The 21,094-nt window shown below is 43.8% G+C and overlaps 1 long non-coding RNA gene across 1 annotated transcript in view; it reads right to left on the minus strand.

The window, feature by feature from the left end:
* Window positions 1–269: 269 nt before the first annotated feature.
* Window positions 270–21,094, minus strand: part of LOC141098064 (uncharacterized) — a 41,428-nt gene continuing 20,603 nt past the window's right edge. The window contains exon 2 of the long non-coding RNA XR_012234137.1: window positions 270–574. This is a non-coding gene — a long non-coding RNA (uncharacterized lncRNA). The remainder of the gene's footprint in view (window positions 575–21,094) is intronic.

Below are 21,094 nucleotides of genomic sequence, written 5' to 3' on the forward strand. Positions count from 1 at the left end.
TGAGCATGAAGAAGTATTTGTCTAAGTTGAGGTATAGGAAAAGAGATCATTTTTACTTTCATCACAAAGTATGCTCCTGCAGGCTCCATTGGGAAAATGCCATTTCGAAGTTGACTTTCAGAACCCCATTTATGCCACTCATCCAAAAGAATGTTTACTTAAACTTTCAGTTAAACATCACATCATCTACTCTAATTACTGATACTTTTCTTCTCATTATGCTTCCAAAAGTTTTTATTTATTTCTCTGATTTCTTAAAGGAGGCAGGATGGATTGAAACAATTTATTGTAAATGATCTAGAGCAATTCCAGGCATGTGTGAAGGATGACTAATAAGCCTCTACTCTCTTATAAGTGAGCTCATTTAAAAAAAAAAAGTATCGTGCACGTTGCACATACAACGGCAGGATTTTACATGTGAAAGCAAAGATCGGTTCTTTCACAGCTGCCAAAATAGACAAAAACGCAGGGGATTTTAATATCCGAGTAGCCTCTGTTCTCCAAAGCCCAGGTGTGGTAATGTTTATCTTGGAAGCCATGGTCTACATCTTTGTTTCCATTAATCCCATGAAAGCTGCAAATACAAGAAAGAGTTAAGTCATTTTAAAGCCAATTTCCTGCAATATATGGCAAAATCAATTTAGTTCAATTTTGAAACTATAATTTACATTTTGCAGAAAGATTCACTTGCTTCAAACACAAGTGGTCATCTCTAAAGAAATTCTTCTACAATCATATTTGGCAATGTTAAGAGATGGCCATCCTGGAGGTTTTTGAATTTAGCACCATTTTTTTATACATTACTCCAACTTTTCCAGGTAATAATGCCTTCAAATCTATTCCATGTCCAAATAACCATGAGATCATTTATAAGAAACTGACCAGACGTGCTGCTTTTTTGTGAGATTCTGTCCTCGCCTAGGAGAATTGACAAGTCTTCCGGGAAGACACTACTCCTGGATGTAAGACAATTGGTAAGAATGCTCTAAAGTCATATCGCCATTGTAATCGAAGTTTGTTGAAAACAAAAAAACACAAGCTACAAATCCTTATACTAAATCTCCAAACTTCAATACTAAGAACAAAAAAGGATCATAGTTCCACGAATAATAGGGAACTCCAAAGTGAAAAGTTCCTGCAAAAGCCAGGAGTGAATGACCCCAGAGTGAGATGATAATGACCTAGTTTTGTATAAAAAATATCAAATGTTATTACACATATCTAAATAGGCAAAATATAGTTTTTTTTTCTAAAAATACATATAATAGTAGATCAATGGTGAGGACACAAATATAGATAGGAAGCACAGTGGAACACAATAGTCAATAAGTAATTAGGTAGCCAAAAATTAATTCAGACATGATTAAATACCAGTGGAAGCAGAAAGGTTCACAGAATATGTACCGTATTTTCCGCGTATAAGACGACCCCCCCCAACTTTTCCAGCTAAAATAGAAAATTTTCTTAAAAGTCGGGGGTCTTCTTTTATGAAATTGTCATAGATTTTTGATTGATATAGATATATATCTCTGTGTGTGCTGTGGCCTGTCCTAATTAGACAGAGTCTTATTGATCGCTCATGGAAGGAAAGACGCCAAGCCTAGTTAGCAGCAATCCTTTCCAGCAGGACTCTGGAAGTTTATTGAATATACTTGGTTTTATCAGTTCGTACAAAGGAGTGGTTACTCATTAACATAAAGGCTGAACTTCTTATCAAATTGGTCAGTTTAAATACATGAACATATATGGGTGTCCGACCTGAGGTGACTTAGGGTACCGTTACACTAAGCGATGCACCAATGATCCCGACAACGATATGGATCGCTGGTGCATCGCTAAGTGGTCGCTAGTGAGCTGCCACACAGGCAGATCTCACCAGTGACATAGCAGCGGTCGGGGGTCGCTACTTACCTGTCAGATGCGGCGATCCTGACGTCCTCCCGCCCGCGTCCACTAGTCGCTCATCGGCACCACAGGAAGCCCAGCAGGAAGCGCCCGACAAGAAATGGTACAGGACCTTCTCGCGCGATCAGCGATAACCAGCAGGGGAGCCGGCCGCAGGTAAGTATCAGACATAGCGATATCGCTAGCAATATCGCTGCTGCGTCACAAAACCAGTGACGTTTCAGCGATATTGCTAGCGATCTCACTGTGTGTAACGGGGGCTTTAGACATCATATGATCTACTGTCCCTTGTCTTACAATGTCAGCAAGACTCCAATATCGGCTTGGACCATCTGTCGTTACTTCCTCTTCTGTATGTCTGGGACAAATGTCACAAGACAATGCTATCATGAGTTAACATCAGCTCCCCAGACTGGCTCATGGGGGGAGATAGCAGGTCATTTCCACCAACTACTTACAAGGTTCAGACTGTGAATATGTGTCTGTGTGCATATGAGTATATAGCCTAGAGCAGACAAGTGAGATCTAGATGAAATACATATATACTGTATTTCCATAACAATATCCCCCTTAGATATCACTTGCCCTAAAATCCTGCTCCTGGCCCAACTCTTTTATGCTGCCAGTGGTCTGACGCATGCCTAGCGCATACATCTTCCCTCTGTACAGACTTTCGCAAACGGGCGGTCAGGAGATCTGTCCCTAACGGGGGTTTGGTGCAATGTAATCAAAGTCTCTTAGTTAGCAGTCTATGCAGTCAGTGCATTTGTATTCTCTATCAGGTAGATAATTTATTCAGTCAGAGAATCCACAGCATCATTCCAGCTCAGGTGTATCTTCTGGTATGAGGGCTTTTTCCTGCAATGTGGTGCGTGGATCCAGGTGGGGGTTTTCCTTCCAGGTTGGTGGCGTCAGCACTTGGAGAAGGGCCTTCGGATCTGGGATAGAGTGCTTCTCCTTATGGACTTTTTCCACCCACACTCAGCAGTCTCCTGACTTCAGGGCGTGCATTCCAGGCACTGAATCTGGACCTGGCAATGAGGGAAAAACTTGAGAATGGACATTAGCAAGATTCTTGATAAATTCAATTACACATGCAGACAAAGTATCATTTTGCATAGTCAACTGCTAAGTAAAGAATACCCCTAACCTGGGGGTTAGACCCAAATAAAGTTTCATATTGGTGAAAGCTTTTTCTGAGCCTATGGGAGTGTCTAATGCCAGGGTTTGTCTGTTTCTTTGCTGAATTTTTTATCATGCTGCTCTTAAGTGTCCCACCTAGTCTATGGTGTGGGATGGTGGGAAGTGTGTGTAGGCCTAAGTCTGACCCTACTGCTGAACAGATCTCTTTTGTCAGGTTTGCTGTGTATGTGGGTCCCTGATCACTTGCTATTGATTCTGGAACCCCCATATTTGCACACTATGTTCGAGAGTAGCTTCTTTGCAGTAGTCTTCGCCAACTGGTTCCTTACTGGGAAGTCTTCAGGTCAGATGGCATGGGGGAACTTTTCCCGCTTGTCCGATGTTGAATTTGTCAGAGGCCAAACAGCTGCTGGGAATTTAGCTGTTAAGGTGGGAGTCCAGTCTAATCAGGTCATATGTCTGTGTCTTCAATTCTGTGCGGGGCCATGTGCCCATTGAACCACCGTAGGGTACACACTTTGAGGTTGACGTTTGAGGTAGACGTTTTGAGGTAGACAGGTTTCTTGGAGCCCAGTGCTTTTGCCTTTTAGCATCCAGCTTTCCTTCTCCTCCTTCCGAGTCTGATCCTGCTACTTCTTGTACAGGTTTCAGGAAGTCATTTTGTCAGGTTTAGTGACTGGGTTGTGGTAATTGACATTCTCTGAGGTGATTGTGGGATTTTGGCTGAGGTTTCGTCTATGTCCGTGCCGCGGTGTCTCCCCTCCCTCTGTATGAAGACACGGGTTAGACTGTGTCAGAGGAGGACCTGGGACTCTTTGCATTGGTACAGATCCAGCCGGCATTCTCCGGGGATGAGGGGGAAGGTCAAACTGTTGTAGCCTTGGGATACCTTCGAACTCATGCAGCTCGCCTCGGGGGAACGTCGTAAGTGTTTCCGTGGACTGCTGACCGTAGGACTGTGCTGGAGAAGAAGCTTCCCCACGAGGGGGTGGTGGAGGACAATCTTCTGGAATGTTCTCCATCAAATACGTCCTTTCTGGTAAAGGTGGGAACCATTCTTCTGCCTCAGAATTCATATCCACATCAGAGTCTTCATCCTGGAAGTGATTCAGCTTGTTGGCTGGTGGAGGAGGATGCAGCACTTCTGTCCAATTCAGAGATGGCGTCTTCTCCGGTTTTCCCATTGACTTTTGTTTGCCAGGTTTTCTCGTCTTCAGTCGTCATGTGGTAGCCGTCCGGCTCTACGACCTCTCCCATTTTCCATATTGTCTTCCTCTGGCTGTTTCTTTGGCTGCCACGTCTGTCATTTTGATGCCCAGTGTCTCTACTGTGTTCAGTTTTCCGTGTGCCTTGACCTTCAGCACTGCCACCACTTTTAGTAGTTGAAGAGCGTCCAGCAGGTCTCTGATGGCTCCATGGTGCTTCACGTTCGACCCGCTTGCTGTGATGAAGTCTCCTGCAGCCCTCATGGGTCCGAAGTTGGGTGCCATGCCATGCGAGTACCTGGAAGTTTTGTTCTTCGCAATCTGGCAGGCCTTTCGTTAGCTCTATCAGTTCCGCTTCTTGGGCTCTTGGGCTGACAAACTTCTGGACCATAGGATGCTGGTCACTGCACAGCCTGTGTGGAACCTTCCTTCATCATTTGCAAAACTGGAGCCATCTACGGTATCTTGCAGATTTTTCATCTGAGGGTCCGTATCCACATCCCCCCTTGGGAGTGGGAGTAGAGACAGGTAACGGCTGAGAGCACTGAAGAGTGGTGGAGAACAGCCTTGTCAGGAGGGCGTGTGCTGCAGATATTGTTTTTATGCAGGAGGGCCCCCCTTGCAACTGGATTCAGGCCGGCTGAGAGGTTGTCCAGATGCCTCTGGTCCTCCGTGAGTCTGTTTTAAGACATCAGTAGCATGAACTTCTCCATCTTTGTCCTTCCTTTTCCATTTCGCCAAGACGGGATGGCTTCTCGCAGTGAGTGAGGCCTAGAGCTGGCGCAGAGACCATGAAGTCTTTCAGTTTCCTGTACGAGACAAAGGCTGCTATGCGTTGATGCAATTGTACAGAGGCTGCATTAAGCCTGGAGCACCAGGGATCCAAGTTCTGCAGTACGAGACGAGACCAAGGAAGGCCTGCATCTTCGGAGTTGTTGAGGGAGCCATCTTCTCCTCTGCAGTCCTTCGGTCATCTGTCAAGTGTTTCGTCTAGTGGGCAATACGGTGTCTTCAGGAACTTGCTTTTGACACCAATGGACTCTGTTTTTGCAGAACTTACATTGCTGCTCCGCCAGGCAGAGTAGAGGAGACATGGAAAGCGCTGTGCAGGTAGCGATGTCGATGACTTCTGCATGCTCCGCAATCCAGTTGACGGGGATGGAGGGCAATGCTCTGGCGAGCTGTGAAAGGCTGTTCCGGGCCCTCTTCGGCATCATTGTCCATTTGCTCTGCACCCCCCTTGTGCGTTTTCAGGAACTGGTCATCCAGGTGAGGGGGAACATTGAGGGGAGCTTCGGGCAGATCCATTGCCGTGAGCACCGTTGCTGTGGCTGCCACGTTTGTCAGCAGAGTGTGCAGATCTGGCACAACTGGGGTTTCAAACATAGTTGCTTTGCTCACAGCCCTCAGGTTATGCACCATTCAATCCAGTCTGGTTCTCCTTTCACAGTCTTCCTTTTGATTGAGAAAAGCTGGGACTGCATGATGATTCCCATGGGTGAGGCGGCTAAATCTGGCCTTGCTCTTCACAGTGCCGTGAGTGACTCCCATTTTCTTGGCACATGGCCGGCAGGAAAACAAGCCGTTATACTGGGGTCCTTTTCATCAGAGATGACGTCCAGCTGAGCTTTCTTGCTCTCACAGGGGGTCTTTTTACTGGGGCGTCTTCTTTACCACCCAGCAGCTGTTCCTTTCACCCAGCTTGATCTCAGGTCAACATTTGTTAACCAGTTTGAGGAGCTGAGTGACTGTCTTCTGGTCCAGGGCCTGGCTTGACTTCAGGGAGCACCTTCAGAATCTTGTCCAAGATGATCCTCTGGCGCTGGAGCCGGAAGCAGTGCAGCCATTTCACAAAGTGGGTATGGTCCCTCTGGGTTGAGAGTTTTCCTGGCGCATGCCAAAGTTCTTAGGCCGTTTCTTGAAACGCAGTTCCACTTAGACCTCCAGTTGGTCAGAGGCAGTTTAGCTCTGGGTGATGAGCGTCCGGGGTTCCAGACTTGGAGTGACATTCGCACTGGCGCAACTTGAAGTCTCCCTTGGGCCATAGGCTTCTGGGTGCTATGTCCAGCACCTCCTTGGGTAGGCTTGCACCGGTTGTTCGACTGAGGCTCTTGTAGGGCCACCAGCATGATTGATTCTTCCTGGGCCTGGGGTGGAGAAGAGGTCAAGGTCACATTTTCATGGGACACTTTGGCCACCTTCAATTCCTGCAGTAGGTCTGCTCTCATCAGGTGTGGTGGGCAGGTCTCCACCATAAACTGGAACAGGATGGAGTGTCCAGGCTGTGTCCACATGCTCAGGGGCTTGCAAGCGGGGAACGTCTGTCTTGACCTTTTAATCCCCATACAAGACACAGAGTGCTCTGATAGACTGGTGGGGTCAGGGATTTTCACTTCTGACTGAACCAGTGTCCACAAGGAAAGATATGACAGCCCCCAGTGATTTGAGGTATTGGGTCCGCTGATGGGGTTCATATGTCAGGGGCGTGACGTCTGGCGGTCCTGGTGTGCCTCTGTCCTATGGACAGGGTTTTTCTTTGTCTTCTGTGTTTCTTTCTTGGCCTATTCCTCTGCGCGATGACCTGGGTTGCCGGGGTGCTGTGCACTGGTTCCGGAAATGGCCAAAGTTGCCACAGTTGAAACACCTGCCAGCTCTCCTAACTTTGTGTGATAGTTGCTCCTCCACGTCAGTGGCCACCACAGGAGGGCCTGTCCTCCGCACTCCTGGGATGGACTCAATTCTTCTGGCTACTGCGAGCAGGACATCTACTGCTATTGTCCTGTACTCAGGCCTGGCCACTATCAGTAGTTTCTTGATTGGTTCTCTTAGTCCATGCACAAAGGCCTGTGCCAACATTTGTCCGTGTATCTGATCATGAATAGTGAAGCCTAAAACTTGGAATACCTGCCTCACTCTGCCATGAAACTCGTCTACAGACTCTGTCTCGGCTTGGCTCATCTTATGCAGGCTGAGTGCTTGTCTGGCTTTGGCCCACTCTCTGAGCTGTTCAATTAGCTTTGATCCTGATTCCCAGGAATGCACATCTAATACTGATGGAAGCTTGAAGTGTTCCTTCATGATTGGCCAGAGTGTTTCACCTGCTTTTATCTCCATTATGGGCCAGAGATCACTCCAGGTTGCAGCATATGTCTGCTGGCTCTGCTGCATTCTTCGGTAAAATGGCATGGGGTCCATATCTGGGTCTGGCAGAGTTCTTAGAATACTGAACACCTGACTAGGGGTGAAGGGCACATAGTGTAAGAGTTCTGGCTCTATCTGCCCCTGCCTCCTTGGTGTCTGTGAGTTTCCCCTAGTACTATGCAGCATAATCCCCTCTTCATATTCATCAGAGGAGGAAACGTGCCATTGTGTGTTTGTCTTGTGTGTGGGTAACATTCCCCCTCTCTGAGACTGTAGCTCCATCTGGCACATAGAATCCTCAGCCTCAGACTTAGCAGGTGCCGTCTCTGATGGCCCACACCTCCCTTCTTCTAGCTGTTGTATCGGGAGGGCACCTGTGTTGTTGTGTGTGGGGAGTGATTCACTTTCTTCTCCCGGTGTCATAGCTGTCTCTTAAGAGAGGGTGCCCTGTGGAAATAGGGACACCTCATTGTTTGGATCTGGCACTGGGCCAGCTGGTGACGATGAGCGAAGAGGTGGGGGGGAGAAGAGCGAGAGAAGCAGGGAAGGGTGGAGGAGAGATTGGGAATAGGAGAAGTGAGAGATAGTGGAGGAGAGTGGGGAGGAGACGAGAGGGATGAGGGAGGATGAGAGATGGGTGTTGGTAAGGAAGGTGGAGAGGGAGGAGAGATAGGAGAGAGAGAAGGGGAGAGATAGGCGGAGATGAAGAAGATAGAGGGGGGAGAGAGAGATGGTGAGGGAGGATGAGGTATAGGATGAGAAATAGATGAGAGAGGGGAGGTGGGAGTGAGAATAGGGGAGATAGAGGGAGGAGAGAGATGGGAGGAGGGAAGAGTGGGGAGAGAGGAGATGGTGGGGGAGCGGACTGCTTCCCCTTTTCTGCTGTCACAGAAGGCATGCTTAGATCTGTGGTCCCTCTCAGACGGCACAGATTAGAATACCGCTGAAAACACTTTTTGTACACGTAAAAAATAATTCCTTTCCTGTCACACTAACTTTCAGCGCCTTCTACTCTGTAAAATCCGCTGTCACTTTAAGAAATGCAGACGGCAATTCAGATTCACTAGCTAAACTCCCCTTTTCCTTTTTAATACATTATGCCATGCTACAGCTTTGAAGAAAAACTGTTCTTGCAAAACCACATACTATGTCTGTTTTAAAAACTGAAAAAAGTGATCAAAACTTTAAAAACTTTGCAACCTCTTTTAACTTGCTTAAAAAGGAAGGAAAAACAAAACCCAAATATTTAGTAAAAACTTCAAAAGTAGTGGAAACAAAAATGGAAAAACAAAATGACAAGAGAACACAGGAATAACCAAAAGCAGGTGATCTCTTTTTAACAAAACTGAAAGAAAGAAGTGAAAACTAAATAAAATGTCACAAAAAGTGGAAGAAAACTAAAAGAGATAAAAAGGGAAAAATGATTTTCTTTTTTTTTCTTAAAAAGATTTTAAAAAGATAAAATCCAAAAAGTTGATAAAATCAAAAAGTATATAAACTTTAAAAAGAACCACTCAGGAAAATCAAAAACCAATAAATTCAGAGAAAATGGAGGGGAAAAAAGAAAGAAAAAAAACAAAAGGTACAATGAAGAAGTTGGTAAACCTTGGAAAAACACTCCAAAAAGAAAATAAAATAGAAATCCAAAAATCAGTACAACCTCCAACAATAAAAAAAGTGTTAGTGCAGAATGAAGAACACGCACCCACTTCTTCTTTCTATGCCTGCGTCTCTCAAAACCAAAAAGCAGACTGAGACTACAGTGATACGCTCAAAATACCCAGCTTTCCCAAAAATTCTCACACTACAGTAACAAGAATAAAAATCTCCACCAAAAATGCAAGATAAAACATAAAATAGGGAAAAGCAGAGTACAAATATGACAATATAAAAAAAATAATATATAATATATATATATCTATCTATCTATCTATCTATCAGGGGCACACCCTGTAGGCAAAAAAGAGGAAATGTACAAGGAAAAAAGAAAAATCTTTTTCTGCTTCAGATCTTTGTGGAAATCAGCAGTGAAAAAACAGGTTGATGCACATATAGACATCCGGGGAGAGATCGAAGCCCTTGTTTTGTGACACGTATGTCAAACAGCTGCTGAAAACCGACAACTGCCAATGACACGTGGCGCTTTGGTTAGCACCAGGATGTATTACCCTCCGTCGTGGGAGACGGGTGCCGTGATATCCCACTAGATTATCACCCCTCCGTGTGCACCCAGGGACCGTGATAATCTCTCCAGTGATCAGTCTGTGATATCTCTCCAGTCTGCCAGCATCCGCATGTGTGCGGGGGCTGTGGCAGCCGAGGGATTCGCCTGTGATACCTCCTTGAAGCTGACACCTCTGTGTATGTGTGCGGGGACCGTGACAGCTTACCCACAGGAATTCACCTGTGATATCCCGTCTAAAGGTACTGTCACACTTAGCGATGCACCAGCGATCCCGACCAGCGATATGACGCGGTCAGGATCGCTGGTACATCGCTAAGTGGTCGCTAGTGAGCTGCCACACAGGCAGATCTCACCATCGACATCGCTGGGGACGGGGGTCGCTACTTACCTGTCACACTAGGCGATCCTGCGTCCTCCCGCCCGGCTCCATGCTCATCGCTCCACAGGAAGCGCCGCAGGAAGCTGACGACGAGAAGCGGTCCAGGACGTTCTCGCGCGATCAGCGATAACCAGCGGGGGAGAGGGTCGTAGGTAAGTATCAGACACAGCAATATCGCTAGCAATATCGCTATAACGTCACAAGTTATAGTGATATTGCTAGCAATATCGCTTAGTGTGACAGTACCTTTAGTCAAAACCTCTGCGTGGTGCGGGGACGTGATTTAATTTAGTCAGAGAGATTCAGTGTCTTGCTATCGGTTTCTCAGCAACCACAAGCACAAATCAGTCACCGTGTTTCCACCAACTCTCTCCTGGATCTAGACACACAGGACCACAGCAGACACTTAGCTTATCCCAGGGTTTGGATAAGGGTGGACTTTTTTTTACACTACCTGGGTTTGGTAACCACACTGACCGGCTAGAGTTGCTGACCCTGTCTGGGCACAGGGAACATTCAGGTAAGATAACTAGATTTTCTTACCTTACTTATGGAGTTGCGCAAATCTCCGTTCCCATGAGCCAAGGCCTTGGCCGGCACCTCTGTCCTCTCCGGTCAGCAGGATCCCTGTGCGTTTTCCTCCACAGCCCCACGTTGGGCGCCAAAATTGTCATAGATTTTTGATTGATATAGATATATATCTCTGTGTGTGCTGCGGCCTGTCCTAATTAGACAGAGTCTTATTGAGCGCTCAAGGAAGGAAAGACGCCAAGTCTAGTTAGCAGCAATCCTTTCCAGCAGAACTCTGGAAGTTTATTGAATATACTTGGTTTTATCAGTTCGTACAAAGGAGTGGTTACTCATTAACATAAAGGCTGAAGTTCTTATCTAATTGATCAGTTTAAATACATAAACATATATGGGTGTCCGACCGGAGGTGACTTAGACATCATATGATCTACTGTCCCTTGTCTTACAATGTCAGCAAGACTCCAATATCGGCTTGGACCATCTGTCGTTACTTCCTCTTCTGTATGTCTGGGACAAATGTCACAAGACAATGCTATCATGAGTTAACATCAGCTCCCCAGACTGGCTCATGGGGGGGGTAGCAGGTCATTTCCACCAACTAGTTACAAGGTTCAGACTGTGAATATGTATCTGTGTGCATATGAGTATATAGAGTATATAGCATATAGCAGGCAAGTGAGATCTAGATGAAATATATATACATATATATTTCCATAACACCATGTGTCATCTTATATGCCGGGTGCGGGGGAGTGGTCCTGATGACAAAGGGAGGGTGTACGTGGAGTTATCATCACCCTTTTACCTCATTTGTGGCAACGGTGCTGTCTGCGGGTCTTTGTGCTGGGGATCGGCGGCTACTCCATCTGCACTGTGGCAGCTCTGTGCTGGGGATCGGCGGCTCCTCTTTGTCCAGCGTGGGGGCGCTGTGCTGGGGGACAGCTGCGGAGGCTCTCTGTCGAGCGTCGGGGCTCCTCCGGCATTTCCCCAAAGAAGCTCCATTGCTGCGATGCAGTGGCCTCCCTGAAAATGGCCGCCGGAACCCGTGTATGCTCAGATTCAGATCTCGTCTCCCGAGATCTCGGGATGAGATCTGAATCTGAGCATGCGTGGGCTCCGGCGGCCATTTTCCCGGAGGCCACCATATCGCAGCAATGGAGCTACCTGGGCCTCTGGGCTTTGGGGAAATGCCGGAGGAGCACCAACACTGGACAGAGAGCCTCCGCAGCCACCCCCCAGCACAGCGCCCCCACGCTGAACAAAGAGGAGCCACCGCCGACCCCCAGCACAGAGCCGCCACAATGCTGAAGGAGGAGCCGCCGCACCGCTGCCACCAATGAGGTAAAAGGGGGATGACAACACCATTTACACCCTCCCTTGTTCATCGGGACCACTCCCCCCATATGCACTCGTCGTATAAGACGACACCCGACGTATAAGATGACCCCTGACTTTTAAGCAGATTTTCAGGGGGTAAAAAGTCATCTTATATGCTGGAAAATATGGTATTTAAGGGTACTAAGTGGTGTATCAACAAGGTGGCCTCTGCATACTGGCACAAGGCCACTGCGGCTAACACATGTCCCAATGAAACATAATAGAGAAGTAACATAAGAGACCAGCAGTAAGGCCACATTCACACTTTCAGTATTTGGTCAACATTTTACATCAATATTTGTAAGCCAAAACCAGGAGTGGAACAATCAGAGGAAAAGTATAATACAGTAGAAACACGTCACCACTTCTGTATTTATCACCCACTCCTGGTTTTGACAAATACTAATATGAAATACTGACCAAATTTTGAACATGTGAACGTGACCTAAAGGAGTGAAAATCATATATGGATGTAAACTGATGAGTTCTTACCCATTCGGTGAATAGTTCCTGTGTGAAGTTGCCTATTTAGATATATGTTATAAAATTTGATTTTTTTTTATAAATAAATATGTCTTTATCATTTTTGCCTTACTTTGGGGTCAATCACTCCTTGCTTTTGTAGGGCCTAAAATGCAAATCATTGTATCAATTTAAGTTCAAGAAAAATGAAAATGTTGACAAGCTGGAGTAAATGGGTTAAAATCAATGGGCTACACAAGGTGTTTAAGAGGAAACATTTTTCCTTGTGGAGCGTGCCAAGCTGGTGTAAGGAGACTTATAGGCCATGGAATGCATCTTTGGGAAATTAAATAGGCAAAAATCATCTTCAGAGACAACAAGGACTGGAAATTTAGTGCCTCCTATTCCAATAGGCATCTTAAAAGTCAATATTGGCCCTTTAGCAATTACTCTGCACGGATGAGGGGCAAACAACCCAAAGCATGTGTCTGCAAATAAAGTGTCTGGTTTGGCTTTTTATCCTAATACAATAGGCAAGGCTTTTTACAGGGTCAACATTGCCTTTTAGCATGATTACAATAGGTAGCACTAGAGTTTTGTCCTCTTCCTGTCTGAAGAAGTTTTTTTGTGGCCTATACAATTAAGTCAAAGATGGATTGGAGCCCTCAAAAGTGAGATGCTCCCTGCTGGCATGAGAAAATCACTTGCAGCCCTCTTCTAACTTATACATTTCCTTACTGTGTTTGAAAATGTTTTTAAGCCTCTTTATAGATATTTTCCTCTAATAGATATAATCAGATTGTCATAGGTTTAAAGATGCACTGTCATCAAAGTTTTTATCCTTTTATTTTATTGCAATCATCATGTTATATAGCACTGTCTACTTGCAATTGCTCATTTTACCTTTCTACCTAGTTAATTCTTCTTTTTTCCATTAGGTCTGTGAAATTATGTGATTAAAAACTGACTAGCTGAATCCTTCTAAGCTCTATGTAGAAACAGGAGGTCAGTTTCCCTGCAAGAGTCATTAGGCACGGCAAAAGTCCCTGGCAGGGGGGAGGAAGGAGCAGCTGGGTCAGAAGTTGAAGAGCGGAATGATTTCTGCAGGGAAAATAGGCTTCCTGTTTCTACATAGAGCTGAGAAAAGAGAACTAGCTGGGTAGAAAGGTAAAATGAACAATCGTAAGTACGCAGTGAGATATAACATAATGACTGCAATATATTAAGAGGATAAAAACTTTTATGGGAGGAGGATCCAGAAACATTGCCTCTACCTTCTCAGAAAAGGATCTGATGCTGATTTTAACCCCTTCACTACCAAGGGTGGTTTGCACGTTAACTACCGGGCCAATTTTTACAATTCTGACCACTGTGCCTTTATGAGGTCATAACTCTGAAACGCTTCCGTGGATCCCGGTGATTCTGACATTGTTTTCTCGTGACATATTGTACTTCATGTTAGTGGTAGAATTTCATTCATATAACTTGCGTTTATTTATGAGAAAAACGGAAATTTGGCGAAAATTTTGAAAATTCCGCAATTTTCCAACTTTGAATTTTTATGCCCTTAAATCACAGAGATATGGCACACAAAAAAGTTAATAAGTAACATTTGCCACATGTTTACTTTACATCAGCACAATTTTGGAACCAAAATTTTTATTTGTTAGTAAGATATAAGGGTTAAAAGTTGACCAGCGATCTCTCATTTTTGCAACACCATTTTATTTTTACGGACCACATCACATTTGAAGCCACTTTGAGGGGTCTATATGATAGAAAATACCCAAAAGTGACACTATTCTAAAAACTGCACCCCTTAAGGTGCTTAAAACCACATTCAAGGAGTTTATTAACCCTTCAGGTGCGTCACAGGAATTTTTTGAATATTTAAAAAAAATTAACATTTAACTTTTTTTCACAAAAAAAATTACTTCAGGTTCAATTTTTTTTATTTTACCAAGTGTAACAGGAGAAATTGGACTGCAAGAATTATTGTGCAATTTGTCCTGAGCACGCTGATACCTGATATGTGGGGGGGAACCACTGTTTCGGCACATGGCAGAGCTCGGAAGGGAAGGAGCGCCATTTGACTTTTTCAATGCAAAATTGGCTGGAATTCTGATCGGACGCCATGTCGCGTTTGGAGAGCCCCTGATGTACCTAAACAGTGGAAACCCCCCACAAGTGACCCCATTTTTGAAACTAGACCCCCTAAGGAACTTATCTAGATATGTGGTGAGAACTTTGAACCCACAAGGGCTTCACAGAAGTTTATAATGTACAGCGGTACAATTAAAAAATCATATTTTTTCCACAAAATGATCTTTTCACCCCGAATTTTTATTTTCCCAAGGGTAACAGGACCCAAAAAGTTATTGTGCAATTTGTCCTGAGTACGCTGATACCCCATATGTGGGTGTAAATGACTATTTGGGCACATGGCAGAGCTCGGAAGGCAAGCAGCGCCATTTGACTTTTTTGGCTGGAATTGAGATCAGACACCATGTCGCGTTTGGAAAGCCCCTGATGTACCAAAACAGTGGAAACCCTCCACAAATGACCCCATTTTGGAAACTAGACCCCCCAAGGAACTTATCTAGATGTGTGGTGAGAACTTTGAACCCCCAAGTGCTTCACAGAAGTTTATAACGCCCAGGCGTGAAAATAACAAAAAAATTTTTTTCCACAAAAATGATATTTTTGCCCCCAAATTTTTATTTTTCTAAGGGCAACAGGAGAAATAGGACCCCAAAAGTTGTTTTGCAAATTGTCCTGAGTAGGCTGATACCCCATATGAGGGGGTAAAACACTGTTTGGGTGCATGGCAGAGCTTGGAAGGGAAGGAGCACCATTTGACTTTTTCAACGCAGAATTGGCTAGAATTGAGATCATATGCCATGTTGCATTTGGAGAGCACCTGATGTGCGCAAATAGTGGAAACCCCCAATTCTAACCCTAACCCTAGCCCTAGCCCTAACCCTAATGGGAAAATGGAAATAAATACATTTTTTTAATTTTATTATTTTTCCCTAACTAAGGGGGTGATAACAGGGGGTTTGATTTACTATTTATGGCGGTTTTTATGTTTGACAGCTGTCGCACGCTAAAAGACGCTTTTTATTGTAAAAATAGTTTTTGCATCACCACATATTGAGAGCTATAATTTTTCCATATTTTGACCCACCGAGTCATGTGAGGTCTTATTTTTTGCGGGACGAGTTGACGCTTTTATTGGTATCATGTTCGGGCATGTGACATTTTTTGATCGCTTATTTCATTTTTTGGGACGCAGAATTTACAAAAACCAGCGTTTCATGAATTTCTTTTGGGTGGTGCGTTTACGCCGTTCCTGGTGCGGTAAAATTTATAAGGCGGTTTTATTCTTCGGGTCAGTACGGTTACAGCGATACCTCATTTAGGTCGTTTTTTTATGTTTTGGCGCTTTTATGCAATGAAAACAATTTTATATAAAAAATTATTTTTGCATCACTTTATTCTGCGAGCTATAACTTTTTTATTTTTTCGCTGATGATGCTGTATGGTGGTTCGTTTTTTGCGGGACAAGATGACGTTTTCAGCGGTACCATGGATATTTATATGCGTCTTTTTGATCGCGCGTTATTGCACTTTTTGCTCGGCGGTATGATAATAAATCATTATTTTTTGCTTCGTTTTTTATTTTTATTTTTTAAGGGGTTCACTTAAGGGGTTAACTATTGGGACAGTTTTATAGGGCGGGTCGTTACGGACGCGGCGATACCAAATATGTGTACTTTTATTGTTTTTTTTTTTTTTATTTCCAAAAAATGAATTTATTGGGGAATATTTATTTATTTTTTTTAATTTATTTGGCGATTTTTTTAAAATTATTTTTACACTTTTTTTTTTTTTTTTTTTACTTTATTACAATGTCCCAGGTGGGACTTCACTGTCCTGTGACAGATCAGCGATCTGTCACAGGCACTGCACAGGCTTCCTCATGCCTGCGCTTTGCAGGCACTGAGGAAGCCAGCTTCCTGCAGGCCCCCGGAGGTCCCCGTCGCCATATTGGATCCGGGGGCCTGGAGGAAAGGAGTCCCCCGCAGCAGCGCTGCACATTGCGCTGCCGTGGGGGGCTCAGGGAAGCACGGAGGGAGCCCCCTCCCTGCCGATGCTTCCCTTTAACCCCCGGTACACCGCGATCGTGTTTGATCGCGGTGTGCAAGGGGTTAACGTGTCGGGGCGGTCCGTGACCGCCCCTGACACATTGTGCCGGGTGTCAGCTATGATAATTAGCTGACACTCGGCCGCGATCAGCGGCGCTCACCACGTGGGCGCCGCTGATCGCGATGACGTAATATTCCGTCCATGGTAATTCGGTCCATGGTCACATGGATGGAATATTACGTCATTTGTAGGTAAGGGGTTAATAAAGAAAGTAGAGCAACCTCCTCATTAAATTTAATGAATGTTTAGGAACCCTAAATATTTCAGCAGAACCCAAACCCCTGCCTCTGCTGTCCTTATGGCATTCCATGAAATGCAGTGATGGGAATACCCCTTCCAATAGTCTTACTAATAGTGATGAGTGAACGTGTTTGGATGAGGCGTTAATCGAACATGCTCGGGTGCTAACCGAGTGTCTTCAGCATACTCGAAAAATATGTTTGACTGTTCAACAGCGGAAATCCATACATAAATTGCCTGTTTGTTAGGCAATCCCTTATGTGTTGTTGCTGTCGAACAGCCGCAAGACATACAGTCGCGGGGACTCTAAGGCTATGTGCACATGCTGCGGATCCGCTGCGGTTTTGGCCTCTGCGGATCTGCAGCAGTTCTGCAGACAGTGTACAGTACAATGTAAGTCTATGTGACTTACATTCTGCTGTGCACATGCTGCGGATTTTCAACTGCGGAAAAGCTGCTGTTTTGAATCCGCAGAAAGAATTGACATGTCAATTCTTTCTGCGGATTCCGCTGCGGTTTGCCACCTATTCCATTGTCCAGGTGTCAAACCGCAGGGGAAAACCGCTGGCCAATCCGCAGGTAAACCGCAGGTCAATTAACCTGCGGTTTTACCTGCGGATCCGCAGATACAAATCCGCGGGTGAATCCGCAGCGCCTAACATATTATTCGAGCACACCAAAGATACTCGGTTAGCACCCGAGCAGGCTGGGGTAACGCCTCATCTGAGCACATTTGCCCATCACTACTAAATACTAATAATCCCACTAAACTTTATCTTCCTTCCTCATCACAGTCACTAAAATAAATCCTACCCGAGGATATATTTTCCAAAATACAAGACCCCCTGCCCTGGGCAGTAGCCATTATTGTCATCCTTCAAAGATCTTGTTTTACTACATAGTGAAGAAGAGGAAGGAATGAACTGGTTTCTATTGCCAGATCAGATGACAAGGATGTCACAGCATTCTGTTACTAAGGCTCGTCTGATCCCTACTGCGGAGCTCATGCAGAACTCTAACATTTCCAGGCATGTGGTCTCCATCTTTATTGGAAATACATAAGATTTATGCAGATGCTCAGTAAATATAAGTAAAAATAGATGAGTGTAATAATAATCGCCATCGGCTGACAGCTGTGTAATCTAAAATTAGCTTTTGTTCTATTACTGATTCCTAGCAGACAAGTGTACGTATCACAAAACCACAAAATAACTTCCCAAGAGATACGGCCCCTCGGCCCATAGACTGCGGTGACAAGTTTTTCTAAATGCACAGCAATGCTCCTGCCGGTAACTGTTTTAGGAACTATTTTAAGAGGATATTTTAGGCTTTGCAGTTAGAATTTGCCTTAGGACTTTCTCCTACTTAATGACATAATTGCTAACAATACATTGAACTGTTGGTATATAAAGAGCATGGAAGAATAATATTTTTAAGAAACCAAAAAAAAGATGCCAGAAGCAACATTTTCACTCTGCATTAGCCTTAAGAATTTGGGGATTTTTCATTTTTTCACTTTCATTTTTTTTTTCCTCCTCTTATTTTCAGAGCCATGATTTTAATTTTATTTTTCCATTGACGTAGACATATGAGGGATTGTTAGTTTGCAGGACGAGTTATAGTGTTGAATGACACCATTCATTTTACCATATGGAAAACCAGGGCCGGCCCGAACGTATAGGCGAACTAGGCGGCCGCCTAGGGCGCCGACCCAAAGGGGGCGCCAGAGAAAAAAATAGAAAAAATTATAAAAAATCTTTTCAAAAGGCAAAAAGTTTTAGGGATGGAAAGAAAAGTGTACATATTTAAGGGCAAATATGACGCAAGAGAGGTTGGTTGGGTTGGCAACAATTTCGATAGAAGTTGCTAAACAAATTAATCTCGGTGACTTAGTGTCATCCATTTAAAAAAAAAGGCAAGGAAACAAAAATTTTAATTACCTATGGTCGTTTTTGTTTTGTGTTATTGATTACTTTGTATATATTTGTCCTATACAACTTCTCAGAAGATTAAAGAGTTAGGAGAGAGTTAATTAATCGTTGTTGTGGTTTATTTTGCTCCTAAATTTATATCCCAAGTTCACATCTACTGCCAAGAATAGTAGGGCGCAACAAAATAGTTTTGCCTAGGGCGCCGTAATCTCTCGGGCCGGCCCTGTGGAAAACACGGAAAAAACTTCCAAGAGGGGTGAAACTGGAAAACAAACAGCAATTCTGCCATTGTTTTTTGGGATCTTGTAGTTTTTAAGATATTCACTTTGCAGTAAAAAAAAATGACCTATGTTATTCGAGTCAATGCAGTTATGGTGATACCAAATGTATACAATTCTTTTAGTAATACTACTTAAAAAAAATAAAAACTTAAAAAGAAATTTGGTTTCAGTTTTGTGAGAGCCTTTTTTGGAGGGGAGGGGGGTTGATAGCAATGTATGAGGGCTTGTTTTTTTTGTTGGGAAAGTTTGTAATTTTTGTTGATATAACTTTGGATTCCATATGACTTTTTGATTCCTTTTTATTTAATTCTATTATTTATTTATTTTATTATGTTTTTCAGTCTCGACATTCACCGTAAGTGACAAATATTTTCAAATATTATTAGTTTGGACAATTGAACATTCTGCGGTACCAAAAATGTTATTTTTTCATGGTTCAAACTTTGCTATTTGGATTACAGGTAAATCATGAAAGAAACTAAAATAAAACCAAAAAAAAACCTAAAAATTTAAGGAGAGACTGTTAGCCCACCAAATGCATTTTGGCCTAGCTATATAGCCCTATAGGGGACTAAAATCATTCTTTTAGGGCAGGTGCAGACGACTATATAGTCTCCCATCCAAGAGAATCGGTTTGCTTATGCAAATCACCCTCTGATCAGAGTTTGCACATAGTTTGATCCAACTCTCTTGGATGAGGAAAAGATGGAGAGAAAAAATTCTCCATTTTCTGTTAGTCTGTGGAAATCATACATTCTTTCCTTGAGCGGAGTGTTTCAGACATAGTTCTGTTCAGTTGTAGAATTGTGCGGAACTGTAAAAGATCACTTACAGACTTTTATGAAGCCATTTGTAATGCCCAGTTTCATATTGATCATAGAGGAGGATGATATCACGTTGGCCGAGCTGCGCTGCCGTAAACGAGAAGCCTTTTGTGCTCCAAAATGTTTTTCCATTACGTTTGGGCATCTTTTTCAAGTTAAAAAAACAAATATTATATTTGGTTTATATTGCAAAGTTTTGTTTGTTTTTTTTACCTTGAGAAAGGCATCGATCTGGCACCAAAACGCGTTGGGACAATAAAGAACCAATTTGGAGCACAAAAGGCTTCTCAATTACCGCAGCGCAGACCGGTCAATGTGATATCATCCTCCTCTACGATCAATGTTAAACTGGGCATTACAGTTGGCTTCATAAGTCTGTAACTGTTCTTTTACAGTTCCGTACAACTCTAGATCTGCACAGAACTATGTCTGAAACACTCCGCTCCAATGTGACATAGTCTTCCTCTACTATTATTCTTCTCCAGCCACAGGGCAGCAACCGTTACATGCGTCACACAACACCGCCAGGTGAGAGCCTACTCGCACCTTTTATTAACCTTTACAGGTGATACTGTGTGTGCGCTGTTTTGCCTCCCAAACAGTTCTTAGGTTTCATATTAAGGCATACAAAAAGGTTGTTTATGCTGGATTTTGCATAAATTTGCAACAACAACAAAAATATCTCCATGCTTAGCCGGAAGATATATGAGAAAGCTTTTTTGACTTGGAAGCGTTGCCGCTAGCGGAGATTAGCTCTAAGATAAGTTGCATTGCGAAACTTCATACTGTGATTCATGACCTGAATATGTCCTGGAATACCGGACACTACCAATAAACAGGAGTGGTGCTGTTTAAAAAAAAAAAGCCAAAATCAAGTAAAGTAGCTGTGTACTGTTTGAATATATCCTCTAGCAGTGAGAGAGTCACCCAACATGCACGGTCTATGCGTCATATCTTTGTACTATAGTATTGATTCCTCCAGGTAATTCATTGGAGAGTCATCATCGGATGAAACGCAACAACGCAATCCCCAATTTACAAATCATCCATCATTTTAGCTTAACCAGCAACATCGTGGGAGCCAAGAGCATATAGAAAATGAAAGTTTTATAGTTTCCATAAATCGAGTAAGAAACGATGTGGGGAGCTGATTATAGAGGACCCTAGAGGGATGCGAAGAATTATTTATTAATTTGCGTAGCTTCAGGAAAAATGAATCTTGTGCACCTGGGCAGGCTCAAACTTGGAGCTCAACATTGATTTCTATCCCAGTGGAAACAT

Source organism: Dendrobates tinctorius, unplaced genomic scaffold (genome assembly GCF_039654945.1).
Source record: "Dendrobates tinctorius isolate UK_male_01 unplaced genomic scaffold, ASM3965494v1 ptg000086l, whole genome shotgun sequence".
Lineage (NCBI taxonomy): Eukaryota > Metazoa > Chordata > Amphibia > Anura > Dendrobatidae > Dendrobates > Dendrobates tinctorius.